Source organism: Malania oleifera, chromosome 8 (genome assembly GCF_029873635.1).
Source record: "Malania oleifera isolate guangnan ecotype guangnan chromosome 8, ASM2987363v1, whole genome shotgun sequence".
NCBI lineage: Eukaryota > Viridiplantae > Streptophyta > Magnoliopsida > Santalales > Ximeniaceae > Malania > Malania oleifera.
Genome location: NC_080424.1, coordinates 77,109,912 through 77,125,770, shown reverse-complemented (window position 1 = coordinate 77,125,770; position 15,859 = coordinate 77,109,912).

Here is a 15,859-nt window from a genome sequence, read left to right as displayed (position 1 = left end):
GTACATACATACTTCTAATATCATAATACATCATTCTTTCTATCATTATTCAATCATACACATTTGTTCATATTCATGGCTTAACATTATATTACATTTCACTTTAAGTGACTTTTTCCCATTTTACATTGTTCACATTTCACATTTCATTTTCATTTCATTCATTTCCCTTTTCATTTCATTTCATTTCATACCCAACATCTTTCAGCTGTTTTACCCAGCATTTTTCACCTGTCATACATTTACCTAGCCACTTTCAACTGTTTCACATTTACCCAGCCACTTTCAGTTGTGACACATTTACCCAACCACTTTTAGCTGTGACACGTTTACCCAGCCACTTTCAGTTGTGACACGTTTACCCAGCCACTTTCAGCTGTGACACGTTTACCCAGCCACTTTCAGCTGTGACACATTTACCCAACTACTTTCACCTGTTACACATTTACCCAGCCACTTTTAGCTGCTACACATTTACCCAGCCACTTTTAACTGTTTTACCCAGCATATTTTAGCTGTTTACCCAGCATATTTCAGCTGTTTACATGGTTGCATTAACACACACAAACAACATAGTCCATGTCATGTTTTATTCACGATACATTACTTACTTGACCTGCATCTCATATATTTAACATATATTTCCACACAATATTCTATTTACTCATGCCAGATAATTTAGTAATAAAATTCACACACTGCCTGTAAAATAAGTCAACTAACATTTAATGTTTATATACTAAAAATACCTTTCATGTCTTACATAAATATTTTGAAAATATTTTTCCACTTTCATCAGTTCATTTTCACACATACATATCTAATAAACAGTTCCAAACTCGAAAAAAATATAATTTAAACAGTTGGCATTTTACCCATACGGAAACATATACACGTACATATAACATAATTTATTTTTTCATTAAATTCATAAAGTTCTGATTTAATATATATTTTTCCCCTTACCTAGTTTCTTGAACTACGCCAACAAGGATTCCGAAAAATACCTGTGGCGCTCACCCGGACCCTGAATCAAAAATCCTAATTCCATTAAATTAATCCTAAATAAAATATTTATTTAATACTTCTTAGGCCCTTAAATACCCAATAAATACTTATCTCCTTAAATTTAACCAAATTCTCAAATCCCACTCTCGCTTTGGAGTAGGGTTTAGAAAATCCCAATTGGAAAATTACCTGCGTCAAAATGACGATGACGACTAGGATCCCGTGGTGGTGTCCGATCGTCGATTTAATCGCATATTAACAGCGAAATTGAGAAAATGGGAAAAAATTACCTTTCCCCAAGAGTAGGGCCTAAGCCGTTCCCACGACAAATCTGCTCTAGTAGAAATGTTGACAGTGGAACCAGGAATCCAACCACACCTTTCGTTTCCCGATCCGCTACAAATCCGTCGAGAAATTGAGAGAAGGAGACGAAAGCAGGAAAGTTAAAAAAAAAAAAATTTCAGAGAGGGGGGGGGGTTTGCGTGCAACCTCTATGTTCTTCTTCTTCTTCTTCTTCTTCTTCTTACTTTACTTTATATACATATTATAATAACTAATATATATCATTCTAATTAGTTTTTTTTTTAATCCAATGTAAAAATATTTAATTTAATAACTAATTATTTAATTTATCTTAATTTAATTTAATTTCTTTATTTTAATTTTTTTTTCTTTTCTCACGACATTCCTTTTATTTATTTATCTGTTATTTTATTTATATATTTTTTTTTCTAATTATTTTAATTCTTTTAAATTTTCGGGTCTTTACATTCTCCCCTCCTTAAGAAATTTCGTCCTCGAAATTTGTTACCCGATCTTTCATTCCCATAATTTTACGATTTACCATATCCCACACCATAATCTCAACAACACAATTATATACTTTAAATCCAATACACATCCAAGTTCTCCATATAAGGACCAGTCTCATGGCTAAGAAACATCACCGTCGATGGATTTACCATGGTTTTCAGAAACTTTCGAATGAATCAGAAAATCACAGAAGTCCGCCAAGGGATTTCCGCCTCCAAGCTATAAGGAAAAATCCTATACTTCCCTACACCATACCTACTTCTTAACACCTAACCTAACCCATCCATTTAGCATCCTTATCCTAACGGTATCCTATACTCTGATATAAATCATCTCTAACCTAATACTTTAACATTTCCATATCCAGGCGATGTGAAATTAATCACACTTTCGGCTGGCGCTTTGATACCATCTGTAACGACCCCCCTTTTGAGCATTGTCACTTTCCCTTAAGGGCCTTGCGCCCGTGGCAACAACGGGTACCTATCAGAGCACTCACTGAGATTGAGGTGTTATGTATCGCCTTCCCTCAATTCAGTAAGCCCCCGGACGAAGAGTCTTACTTCGCCACAATCATTCATAAGCAAGAGTTCCCAGGGATCGGGGGTAACTACCCCTTTGCTCTGATCCGAAAGGGGGGTCGTTACAAATGGTATCAAAGCCAACACCCAGCCGGAAGTGTGATGAGATTCACATTGCCTAGGTTTGGAAATGTGGGTTCGCAACGAGGACATTGCGTTTTATAAGTGAGGGAGAATGTGATACCCCATTGATGAAAAGATTTAAAAAGATTAGATGTTACTACCCATATCAACAAGGTGCATCTTTCTTTTCGGGAGCTTTCCCATAAGAACTCCATAGTTAAGCGTGCTTGGCTTGGAGCAATCTTGGGATAGGTGACCACCTGGGAAGTTTTCTCAAGAAGTGTGTGAGTGAAGACAAAACACACTGAAAGGGACATATGTTGGTTTGTAGGGCAAGTCATTAGTATGATAAGGCCCGCCCCCTGTTGTCTGGTCTAGGTGGAGGAAGAGAGACGCAGTGCTCCCTGGTAGACCTAGGTTGGGGCATTACATCCATGGCATATGAATTCGCATGCATTAACCTACTATTGTTTTCATTTAAGGGCATACGAATTCCATTAATAATCACCCGCCAGGCCATCCAATTCATTGATATTATAAATATGCTCATTCTAATTTTCCAGGTGGTGTAATCGACACCACAAAATACATGAGGCCTAGAAGGTGACTGTCCCTCTTCGAATGGGGATACACCAAATTGAGTCATTGCGATCTTTTTGAAAAAACGTTTAAGTCTAACGCAACGAGGCATTGATACCAATTGTTAGTTTTGGTGTATTCCCAAGGGGGGGGGGGCGAATTAGAATTTAAAAATTTATTGCCTAGGTTAAACTAATCTAGCAGTAGTACATTCACAACCTAGGGTCTGTCTATGCAGTTCCAAATGCGCAGATAGATACAACGTTCGAAAATTAAAATCATGCGCAACATTTACCAGTTATAACATACATGTGCGGTAAATATAAAGAGAAGAAATATAAACAAGGCACACAATATGTTATCGGGATTCAACCAACTGTGCCTACGTCCCCGCCTCTAACTCGCAAGTTCTAGGATTCCACTAATGCTCACTTAAAGGGTGAAGCGACATCGATTACAACCAGGTCAATTACCACATGGCTGACCTCAACCTTAACTAGGTCAATTAAGGGGCTGATCTCAACTAACACGCCTTACCAAGATGGCACACTTAGCTTTCCTAACCGGGTCAAAGCTAATCCGAGACTATTTCAAAGCGCTAGTCTCCCTCTTTAGGCCTGTGCCTGGAAATACAATAGTATTTGAAATACAACGAAATGGTACGGTGATTAAGCTTTTATGTAAAGCAGATGTGTACCCATATACGTGTAGTATACTTAATCAATCAAATGCACATCAACAATGTAGGTAAATGTAAGCTCAGTGATGTGTATTTTTGTGCAAGCAACACTCAACTAGATATGATAACAAGTATGGTCAAGAGTGTTCTAAGACAAGCTATATCTTTGAAATAATTTATATCAAATCTCAATAGCAAATCAGGGTTTCAAAGATGCTAGTCAAACAATCCAACTAACTCAAAATATTTTCTATTAATGTAATGAGCTCAAGAGTAGTTTGAAAATTATTATAACTTGTAGAAAATATTTTTGCACAACAAAATCAAAACTATGGGAAACTTGCAATAACAATGCAAATATCCTAAGCTTGCAAGTTTATCCCAACACAAGATTCATACTATGAAAATCTGTGGGATAAACCTAAGCTAAACTCCCCAAAAACAATATCTCAATCACACAAGCACACTGGGAGTATTAGCAATACTAGCACAACAATATACTCTCACAACACTAAAATGTCTCAAGGGAATAGAAATTTGAGAGTATTTGGGCAAGAATAGGATTTTTGAAGTAGAGAGGATTTTGTTAATGATTTTATACTAATCTCCTACTAATCCTCACAAATGAATCCATATTTATAGACAAGGTTAAAAATATAACCGTTTGGGACCTATTGGGTATTCTTAGAAAAGTTTCAAATAGCTTAAACACAATTAACCCAATTTAACCCAAATTTACCATGGTTAAAATATTTTTAACCCGCCGAGGTTTGGGTGGCTGAACCGAGGTTCGGTCGCTCGAACAGACACAATGAAGAAAGGTCTTTAAATAGCTTCAGCAGCCCGAGTTCAGGTTCAGTGGCCCGAATCAAAGACAGAGAGTTTTGCTTCGAACTTTCGGGTGCTCGATCATAGGTTTAGTAGCCCGAACTCATATGTTTGGTCGCCCGAGACTTGATTTGAACTAAAAAGGTCGGTCGCCCGAGTTGGTGGAATGTCACTTTCGAAAGGTTCGGGCGCCCGAGGGCGATGTGCACAAAATAGGTTCAGTCGCCCGAAGCCTGGTCAAAATGTTAACTTCTCAACAGCTCGGGGTGCCCGAGGTGATTTATTCACCCGGGGTTCGATCGCCTGAGCTCTCTCAAATTCCTTATAAATATTCAATTTAAGCATATTTTTAACACTCCTATATTTTATATGATATGTGTACGAGTGTTGGGACCTAAGGCCATACTAGGGTCTTTACCAAGGCCGTTTTGAGATAGTCCCAAAAAATTCGGCATCGGTCGACCAAAGGGTGTCCTAAAGTCATTCTGTCCCTATGGTCATTTTACGGTCACTTTGAGCTTACACATAACTACATGCATGACATGCAGAGATTATTCAGACCGATATAAATGAAATTATTACAGACCCATTAAAATTACAACAAATAATAAATGTGCCAGGGTCTTCACTTCTCTTCAGGTTGCCGCATGCCATTATGAGAACCTGCACACAAACTTGGCAACCATTAAATACTTGAGTATTTGTTATCATCAAAACAAGGTATGACTTATAAGGTCAATAACTACAATCTCAGTAATCCTAGTAGTCACATCTAAGTTGCTTTGGCTACCTTAGAAGCATGTGGCATTGAGAGTTCCCAAATCCAAGTAATGATCTTCAAAGTTATTCTAACTATCTCAAAGGCATGTGGCGTTTATAGTTCCCAAATTTGAGTAGTTCCATCCAAGTTATTTTGGATAACTTAGAAGATATGAGTAGCCACATCCAAGTTGTCTTGACTGTCCCGGTAATCTGAGTAGTCACATCCAAGTTGCCATGGTTATTTCTCCAAATAGTCACATTCAAGTTGTACTAACCACTAACACTCTAAGTTGCCTTGGCTATTTCTCCAAATAGTCGCATTCAAAGTTGCACTAACCATTAACACTCCAAGTTGCCCTTGCTATTTCTCTAAATAGTCATGTCCAAGACACTCCAAGTTGTCTTAACTCCAAATAGTCATATCAAAAATGCATTAACCATTAACACATTCAAGTCACTCTAATTATCTCGTTAATTCGAGTGGTCACATTCAAGTTGTTCTGATTGTCTCAAAGGCATGTGGCTTTGGTCCCGGGGCCTAGGAAAATGTTGCTTTCACCGTACTCAACAAGTTTATCAAGTTGACATGGAATTCCATGCATTTTGGTAAGTTTACACATTGGTCTCTTTTGTTATATTTGGCCTAGTCCAAAATCTACGTCTACTGCACAAGGGAAATTGAGTAGTAATTAATATAGGGTTGGTTGTTGAAAATTAAATGCATCCCTAGGCATATAAATTGAGGTTCACGTGGAAAAATAGAAGCATAAAGATAGATAGAGAGTAACCATAATAGCAATATTGAGCAATTCATAAGCAGAGAGGTTCTGATATTCAAAAGTTGCCAATTGAAAGGGGCATCAATATTCTAATTAAAGGAATGGACAACAACAGGTAGGTATTTTGAGTTATTATTCTTTGTTATTTATTCAATATTCATTAAAAAACAAGAATAGAAACATTTTGAAATAAATTGGATTCGACCCATGGGTCTGCAACTGCCCGTTGACTCAACCCATGGGTTGACCAAACCCATTGACCCAGACTCCCCAAGACCCAAGTTCAAGTGGACCTGCATCTGTTGACCCATTGACCTACCGACCAAGCCCACTGCTCATTTTTAAAAAATAAAATAAAATAAAAGGCCCTAGGCCTATGTTTTTCTTTTTTTTTGAACCAATTGTTTTCTTTAAAAATACAACCCATGCTCAAAATTTTAAACCCAAAGCTAAGGGCCCAATTTTTAAACCCATATTTTAAAACAAACAGACCCAAGGCCCAATTTTTAAAATCCACTATTTTCAAAATAACAGGCCTATGCCCATTTTTTGTAATTAAGCCCACTATTTAGAGCCCAATTTTTAATTCCAAGCCCATTTTTAAAGCTCGGCCAATATTTTTAAAACTAAGCCCTATAGTGGGCTGAGGCTGATACACCCAAGCAGAACCCAAACAGAGCCCAAGTCCCCACTCGATAGGTTGACTCACCCCTAATTCAATCCAAACCCAACTCAGTGAGTTGACCCAAAACCAAACCAAAACCCCAATTCAATGGGTTAACCCAGCTTGGTGAGTTGACTCACCTCTAAACCAAACCAAGCTGTGCAAAAATCCAATCCAAACATAAATCCATGGAACCTGATTGAATCTTACAAAAATAAAACCTCTCCTCCCCTCTTATTTTTCAAACCTACAAAATGAACAAAAAAAAACAAAACAAAAATTGGAGAAAATGAAAGGAAACAGAACAGAACGGAGAAAAGAGAGTGAGAGAGAGAAAAACAGGATAAGGAGATCATAAAATAGGAAAGAAAGAGAAGATGAGAAGAGAGAGAGAGAGAGAGAGAGAGAGAGAGAGAGAGAGCAAAAGAAAAGAGAGTGAGGAGAGAGAAAATGATTAGAAAAAATGAAGGGATGAAAAAGAAAAATGCTTTTATATGGGTGGTTAGTGGGCCACGTGTCACCACCACAGGGTGACACGTGGCACATTCTAGTTCAAGTTTTTTATGGGTGACGTGGCTTCATTTGGATCGTTCAATATGTGTTTCCTTGGACGATTGGATTGTTGCTGCATCAGTAATCCCCGTCATTTGTTCAAGGCCACTCAAAGGCTGCCACGTGGGAGGGTAAAGTCATGTTGACGTCAGCCTCTGGCAGAAAATAAAAATAAAAATAAAAATAAAAAATATATAAAATAATAAAGTGGGACATGTGTCACCATACGTACAGTGACACGTCTCACAATCTCAACCCGTTAGATATGTGTTTTCCCTAAACAGTTGGATTGCTACCACATGAGTAATCCCTGTCATTTGTCTAAAACCACTTAGGGACTGCCACGTGGCAGGATGACATCATGATGACATCACCCCTGTTACAATAAATTCCAAAAAAACAAAATAAATAAAATTTACCACGTGATCACCACTTTGAGTTGACATGTGGCCCTCACTTCTTGAACTGGTTGACCCGGTTCAGACTAGTTGAACCAATCTATTTCATCCAAACCGTTTTTATTTATTTATTGTTGACTTTATGAGTCCTATCCTATTTTGATTATGACAAATCCATAGTATCTTACTTGTGCATCTAGTGCTTGAACAGATAATTCTCTTAGAAGGCACGTAGAGTCGAGGTATGATCAAAGCCATGAGGATCTCAAAGCTCATACTACATAATGGCAAGTAGGAGAGCAAAAATAATGAAGACATTTTATGTTGTATTGTAATGCATTTAAGTATTGGCCTATAATAATGCATATCATGCATAATGGAAATGAAAGCTCAAACACAAGACCATAAACTGGCCTTAGGTTCCAAAATTTTCATGGAAAACCCTTCACTAAAATGTCATACTCATACACATAGGGTTGGAATATTTTACGGTCAAAATCAAGGCAAAACCTTAGGCTTTCACTGACGTTGGTCGACCGAACTATGCACATTATAAATACCTCAGTCGACCGACCTTAGTTATTTGGCCAAAATACACAGGCCCGGCCAACCGGCCAATTTTTCTCCTAGAACGCCCAGTTGACCGTCCACTAACTCTCGGCTAAGTTTAAATCCCCAGCCGACTGGCCTTAATGAACTAAAAGGAGCCCCAGCCGACCGAACCAACGAAGGTTTGGAAATCACCTTTGGGCTAGGTGACCGGCACCTTGCTCAGCCGACCAACGCTTCCAAAAATTTGAATATAAACAAAGGCCAGCCGACCGATGCTTCACCCAACTGATAGACCCTCTTAGGAAGGTTGAGTTTCTCTTAAGGACAGCCGATTGGTGGCTTCCTCGGTCAACCGAACCTCTCTGGTTGGCCTAATTTCTCAACGCTAAATGTTATTAATTTTCTAATTAAACTTTTCTAAAATGACGAGTGTGTCCCTAATGGTCATAATTTTTTAGAATTCTATATATAGCCTATTCTAAAGCATAATTAGCAACTTGATAAGCTTGAAATTCTCTCTTAATTTTTTTGTACTGCTATTTCATATACTCTCATATATATGAGCTTACATTCATACTCTTTCTCATTATTCCTTAATATTCCTTTGCAAAATTTTCATAGAAAGAGAGCATTAAGTTCATCTTCTTCATTTGCAAAGTCATTGCGACTTGAAGATTGATTGAATACTTATTCTTGTGGGTTTTTACATTCATTTCAAAGCTTTTATTCTCATTCATTCATTCATTGTTGAAAATCCATTTTTAGAGTGTAAGCTTGAGTTCTTCCCATATTATTTGATTGATAAATACTTTTTGGGAAAAACTCTTTTACAGCTTGTGAATCTTTGCACATTCATTACAAGATTCGAAAGCTTATTTTTGTGCTTATTGCAAAAGTACTTTTATAAGCTAATCTCCAACATCTCCTATACTTTATTGTTGAAAAATATTTTTGGTGGAGATATTTCTTGGGCTTTAGATCTTTGAAATACACTAGAGTGTATTGTTTTTATTGTTGTACATATCTATTTATTGGAAAATCACTTTATTTGTACAAACATCATTTTGTTATCTTTGTATTCCCGGCGTGTGGTATCATCGAAAGAGGAGGTCACCATCTTATAAGGTGTACCAATTTGGCTCAGCCTGAGTAATTGAGTTAGGAAGGCATCGTCCTGTAAGGTGTCAAGGTTGGTTCCGCCAGGTAAGTTAACCAAGGAGTCTCTGCCCTGTAAGGAGAGGTTATAAATGGCGTCGCTCCACCCGGTTAAGTAAGCATTTAGTGAATCCTCAAGTGGGCTGACTTAAGGTGGGGACGTAGGCAGTATTGGCCGAACCTTGATAAAAACCTGTGTCACTCTTTCCCTACACTCTTTATATTTTCGTATTTGCTTGCTTATCCTTATCCATTGAATTTACTGATGCTATAGTTAAATACTAATTCGTGGTTTATTGGGACATTCTAGAACTATCATATTTGTTTAAATTATTTGAAAACCATTATCTATCCGATTTGTGGTTGATTAGATAGACCATAGGTTAAGTAATACTGATTGTGATTTTAAATTGACCTAAAATTTTTTAAAATATCCAATTCACCCCTCTCTTGGAATTATATCAAAAATCACATTTATTTATTTATTTATTTATTTATTTTATTAATTACATTTTTAATTAGTTTTTTTATTGAAAAAATAATAAAAATTTTAAAAAAATAGGAAGCAAATTCAGAAAAATTAGGAAAATTTGGGGAAAAACGAGAAAAAAAAATTTGAAGGTAAGAAAATATATTTTGGATAGTTTCAAACTGGAGAATGAGGAAAAGTCTTTAAAATTTTCAAAAAACTTTAGAAAAATATTTAAAAATTTTGAAAAATTTCTGCACAAAATTATGAAAAATTTGGGGATGTTTTTAAAGATTTTTTTTGCTTATAATTTGAAAATTTTCCCTAGTTTTTACTTGCATGTGTCCTTATGATTTTAAAAAAGGGCAATGAGGTATTTTAGACCTCACCTGTATTAGCTCTAAGGGACGTTTATCTAACAAGATTCCCTCATTTGGAGGTTTTTTTAGGCATTCCTAAATTATACTGAGGTTTAACCTCCTGTTAATTAATTTATTTGTTTGTTTATTTTAAAAGGGAGTTAATTAAAGGTTATTAAATTTAATTTGAAAATAATTCATAATTAATTTGGTACCATTCGTCAAACGGGTGTGTAAAGAGTGCAAATACCTTACCCTCACATAACTGAACTTCTGATCCCAACTCTAGTAAAAAAAACACCGAAACTATTGATTTCTTAATTTAGGATTAGTTTATAGACCAATCAAATAAGTAGTAATTAGGTATTCTAACCGTACCAAGGTAAATAATAGGTTAGTGGTGATTCTATCAAATTTTCAATATTATTATTTCTTCGCCGTTCGGGACCCTTCTTTGGGATGTTGCAACAAATACTAATGTATCACCAATTCTATAAGCTTAAAGTTGGACAAAGCTTAAAAAAAAAAAAAAAGCAAAAACAAAATGATCATACCCTTTTTTTTTGGAAAAAAAATTCATATTTTAACTTCTCCCCATAGTACAATAGTAAATTTGAATTTTAGTTTTAGCTTAAATGTTTCCTTGATTTTTTTGTGAGTTCAAGTATATAATTAACAAATAATTAATACTTTATCAGAGTTGGACAAAAATATTACATTTAGGTTATGTTTCATTCTCAAAAACACTAGGACAAAATATAATAAAAAATTTAACGGTAAGAATTCCATGACATTACCTTATCTACATATTTTATGGTAGGAAAAACTTTTCTCTGATAGGTAAAACTTAAGAACGAAAAAATATTTTGGCACATGAGAGCAATCAGTTTTTTAAAAGTAAAATTTTACTGAGATCTCATATTTTCTAAATAACTGAAAACACGTCCTCTTGATTTTTAACTTATTGGATACTTTTAATTTTTTTTTAACTATTATTTTGAAAAAGTATCCGAATACTGAAGGTTGTTGAAAATTATTTCTAAAAATGTTTGAAATGTATGAAAAATATTGTTAGACCTATGCCTATTACATCATTAAATTTTGCTAATTAGCACACAAAATTGAAAATTTCATTAAAATTTTATTTTTGAAATATTAACTCATGCTATGGTCTCTACTAGCATAAAATAAAGCGATGTCGTTTTACTAAGAAGTCTTCAAACCTCAATTCATTTTTTTCTCACTTAGTGTTGGGTTCTCTTGATCTCCTACATGCCATCGTCTCCCTTTACTCTTTCTATTAAGCTTAACCCCAGATCTAATGCATTATATGTACATTATGGCTAGTAAATAATGAATATAACATTTAAATCGCAAAATATAATTTGTTTTAAATTATCCCCAAATCAAAGAATCTCGAAATATAATATTACTACTTTTTTTTTTTTTTCCTTTTTTGCTTCAAAAAACTCAATTCCAAGATAATGGTAAACTGTAGTGTCAAAAATAACTAGTTTGAAATATTTATAGTTCGAACTTTCAATTACCAAAAAATTAAAGATAAAATGAGTGTTGATATTTTCCCATCTAATAAAAATTGTCTAAAAAAACTTAGGCGAGTTTGCTAGAATCCCTCAAAGTCTTGAAATAAAAAATGAATAAGAACATTACAAGGAATAAACGGCTATAAAAGCTAAAATGTAAAGAAACTAATAATAAAATATAATAAAAAACATATGCAAATTTAAGGGATAAAGAGTCAAGAAAGCATAAATAAAAATGATAATGGTGAAATAGAAAAGAAGATAGAATAAAATAACGGCCCTCTAGTATTTTGGTTGTCATGGATAATGCCAACTAAAAATATTTAAAATAAAATGTAAAAAAAAAAGACAATAAATTAAAAGTGTCATAAACAATAAAAAGATAAATATAATGTTATAATACAACTTTACTTAGAAGTTTAAGCTATTAGGTTGAGGATCAACAATGTATATCAAATTTTAACACTCTCTCGCATGCGCAGCCCAACAATACGTGAGATAAACACACAATAAATAACACCCATAATAGAGAATAAAATAAATTTTCTTCTAAATACCATAGCAAAAGACTAGAAGAATCTAAAACCTCCTGTCAACCGGCTCTGATACCATGTTAAATTATCACTTTACCTAAAAGGTTAAGCTATTAGGTTGTGAACCAACAATATATATTAAACTTTAACATATAAAAAGAAAGCAGTAAAATGACAATTGAAAAATAAAAATATACTATGAAAATAGTAGAAATATGATGTCAGGGAGTATTAGATAGGCTAGGGAAAAAAATAAACTCATAAAAAAAAAATCGTAATCATCATATTATTTGCAAGAATAAAAATAATATTAATAAACATGATGATAGTGTTATAAGTAATTAATAATAATAAGTAAATAATTAAAAAAAAAACCAACCTGAGACAATAATAAGGGATGACAAGATAAATGTTGTAATATGACACAAGCTATGAAATCAGCAAAACAATTTAGTTAATTAAAATTTAGAACTCAATTAAGAGTGTCAAAAAGATTTCGAATTGATTTGGAATGATAAAAAAAAAAATAATTAACACAAAATAATAAATAATAGGAATTTCAAAATATTATTGAAATTGTGAGTATGTATCTCTCTTGCATTATAGGGTTTTTCATAGTTTGCATGTCACTCCGTCGTTAGGTCGCATTTGTTGCTTGATATTACAAAAATCAATTAGAAATAAAATTCACAAAAAAAAGCTCACAATTTTCTTAAAATCAAATATAATGAAATATTTTTAGGTAAGTTAACTATTTTATTTTTTTTTAATTTTTTCTAACTTAATTAGCTCAATATTCTTTTATTGACAAAAATATATAGAGTATCCTTGTTTGCATACAGAAAAGGAGAGGTTTTTGAGTTTTAGATACCTACGTTTTTCATAAATTTTATTATAACAAACAAAAATACATTTTTTAATAAATTGCACAAGTGTTTAATAATTAGTATTTTGTTTTAGAAAAAAATAAATTTACATTTACTTAAATGAATACAAGTTCAGTGAATATTGGATAAAATTAAATTTATAAAATTTCTTTTAAATAAGTTACGATTTAAACTTTAAAAAAATCTAATTGATTAAAAAAATTTAAAATATAATTGTACTTAAATGCAAAATGAATTACACATCTCAAAATGAAATGCGTAAATTCCGTTGATCTCTTTTAAAAAATTATTGTATAGTGTTTAACATAATTTGGATAAATAACTAAACTCCTAAAAGATAAATTTTGGAAATAAAATTGTAAATCTAGGGATACCTCTTAAATAATAAAATTTAAATTTAAGAAATTCATTAATGTCTTGATCATTAAGTTAAACAACAATTACAAAAAATTTTAGACACCAAATCAAAATTTAGAAATTACAATAATGTTGTTGATGTTTTTGTTTTTCGGAAAAATTATATATTTATATTTTTTATAAAATAAAAAAAAATGAAAAAAGCATGTGTATTATTAGAATATGAAATTTAATTTTTTATTTGAAAAAAAAAGAAGAAATATATGTAATCTAGCTGGGTACATGTGGATTGCACATGTCTCTCCTATTAGTTTAAGACATGTATATATTGAACTCATTTTTTGTGCAACTACGATGACTCATACAATTTTTGTCAAAATTTATGGAAAAAAAAACAAAAATTTAAAAATAAAAACTAAAATAGAAATTATTATGATTATATTACCTAATTATTTTGTTGCTTTGTTTAGTGTTACAAGTGCAAAAAATGTCTTTAAATTTTTTTTAAAATGTATTAATAATTTCATTTTATTTATATTTTAAACTTACATGATCATTTTAATTCTAATAATATATAAAATAAATAATAAAATTCATAAAAGTAAATATTAAGGTCCTTTTTAGCTGTGTGAAATAATTTCCACTTTCCATTTCAGTTTCTAAAAAATTACAAAAAAATAACTTGATTTCCATTTTTACAACATTTGTATGAAATAAATAAATAAAAAATGTTTTGACACAATCTGTTTGTGGAAATATTTTTATTTTTTATTTTTTATTTTTCAAATAATTACAAAAACATAACCTTATTTTTTCATTTTAAATTTATATAGAAAAGTTGGGAAACATCTTTTTATTATTTTTTAAATTCCTAAGCCTTACTTTATGTAGAAGAGCACGTAAGTAGTATCTTAAACTTTTATTTTTGTGAATTATATATTAAATTTCTTCTAACTCCATATAAATCTAAATTCAAATATCCAAGTCCATGACATTACTTTACATAATTTTTAGAAAATTAAACAAATTAAGTTTTTCATAATTATTATAAAATTTAGAATTTAAAAATAAAAAAAAATTATTTTGCAAATTTTAAACGAACTCTTTATTTTTCATCTATTTAATGAAAACCTTATAAAAAATAAGTTAAAATTTTTATTTTCTTTCAAAAACAAGAGGATGAAAACAAAAAATAAAAATTTCAGAACTGAATAGCCCCTAAAACATTCCTCCAATTTAATTTTTCAAGAACATTTAAAAATAAACTGTAAAAATAAAAATTGAGTAACCTAAATAAACTAATATTACAATTAATTTTTACAGGATAAAAAGAAAAAAACAGAACCAAAATAAAAATATTGATATATAATAGAATAACAACCCCATGAATCTTTATATTTCAATTCATTTATGATCCACGAGTGTATAATTGTTATCTCTAAAATATTTGATGCTCGATAGAGATGTAAATGGATTTGGTTGGTCTTGATCCGCTCTAAATCCATTTTGCCCTCACTATTGCCCACTTAATCGAAACTCGTCCCAAATTTATCCTAAATATAAATAAATAAGCGAGCATCTATGTATGCATGCATGTAGTCGTGACAAAACGGGTCCATGGGCCGGATTTTGGTGGGTCATAAACGGATGAATATTACATAGGTTCGGATTTGAGTTGACTTATTTATTAAGGGATAAATAACTTATAAACTCAAACTTGTCCATTTAATAAACCGGTACACCTATTTAAAAATATAATTTATTTATTCATATTTTTCTCTAGCATTTCACCGAAACTAACTTAATTTTTTTTTAAAAAAATAACACTCATATAATTATTTATTTTAATTATTAATATCTTAACAAAAAAATTAAAATTTAAAAAATAATACATCTCTCAATTTTTTTTGAAAAAAATATGATTTAAAAATTAAAAACAATATCAATATAAATATAATGATTCACTTGCGTTATGCATCAAGTTTCCCTTTTCAAATTTTGTAAAATTAATTCACTACCCATACTCCCTATCAAACACTAAAGATGGAGTGGGTTACAAGCATAAAACAATTTAATTTTTTTACAACAATTTATTATTTACTTTGTAATAACAATTTAATTTGTTATAAAATTAATCAACACTAATTTATTAATTATATACGAATCAACAACCTGACGTGAACTAAACATAACCTAAAACTATCAAATAAGAGACATTATTTTCTCTTCAAGTTTTTAAAAATTTCAAAAATTTTTCTTGAATTTTGTAAAAAAGAACATAAATTTCTCTTTATATC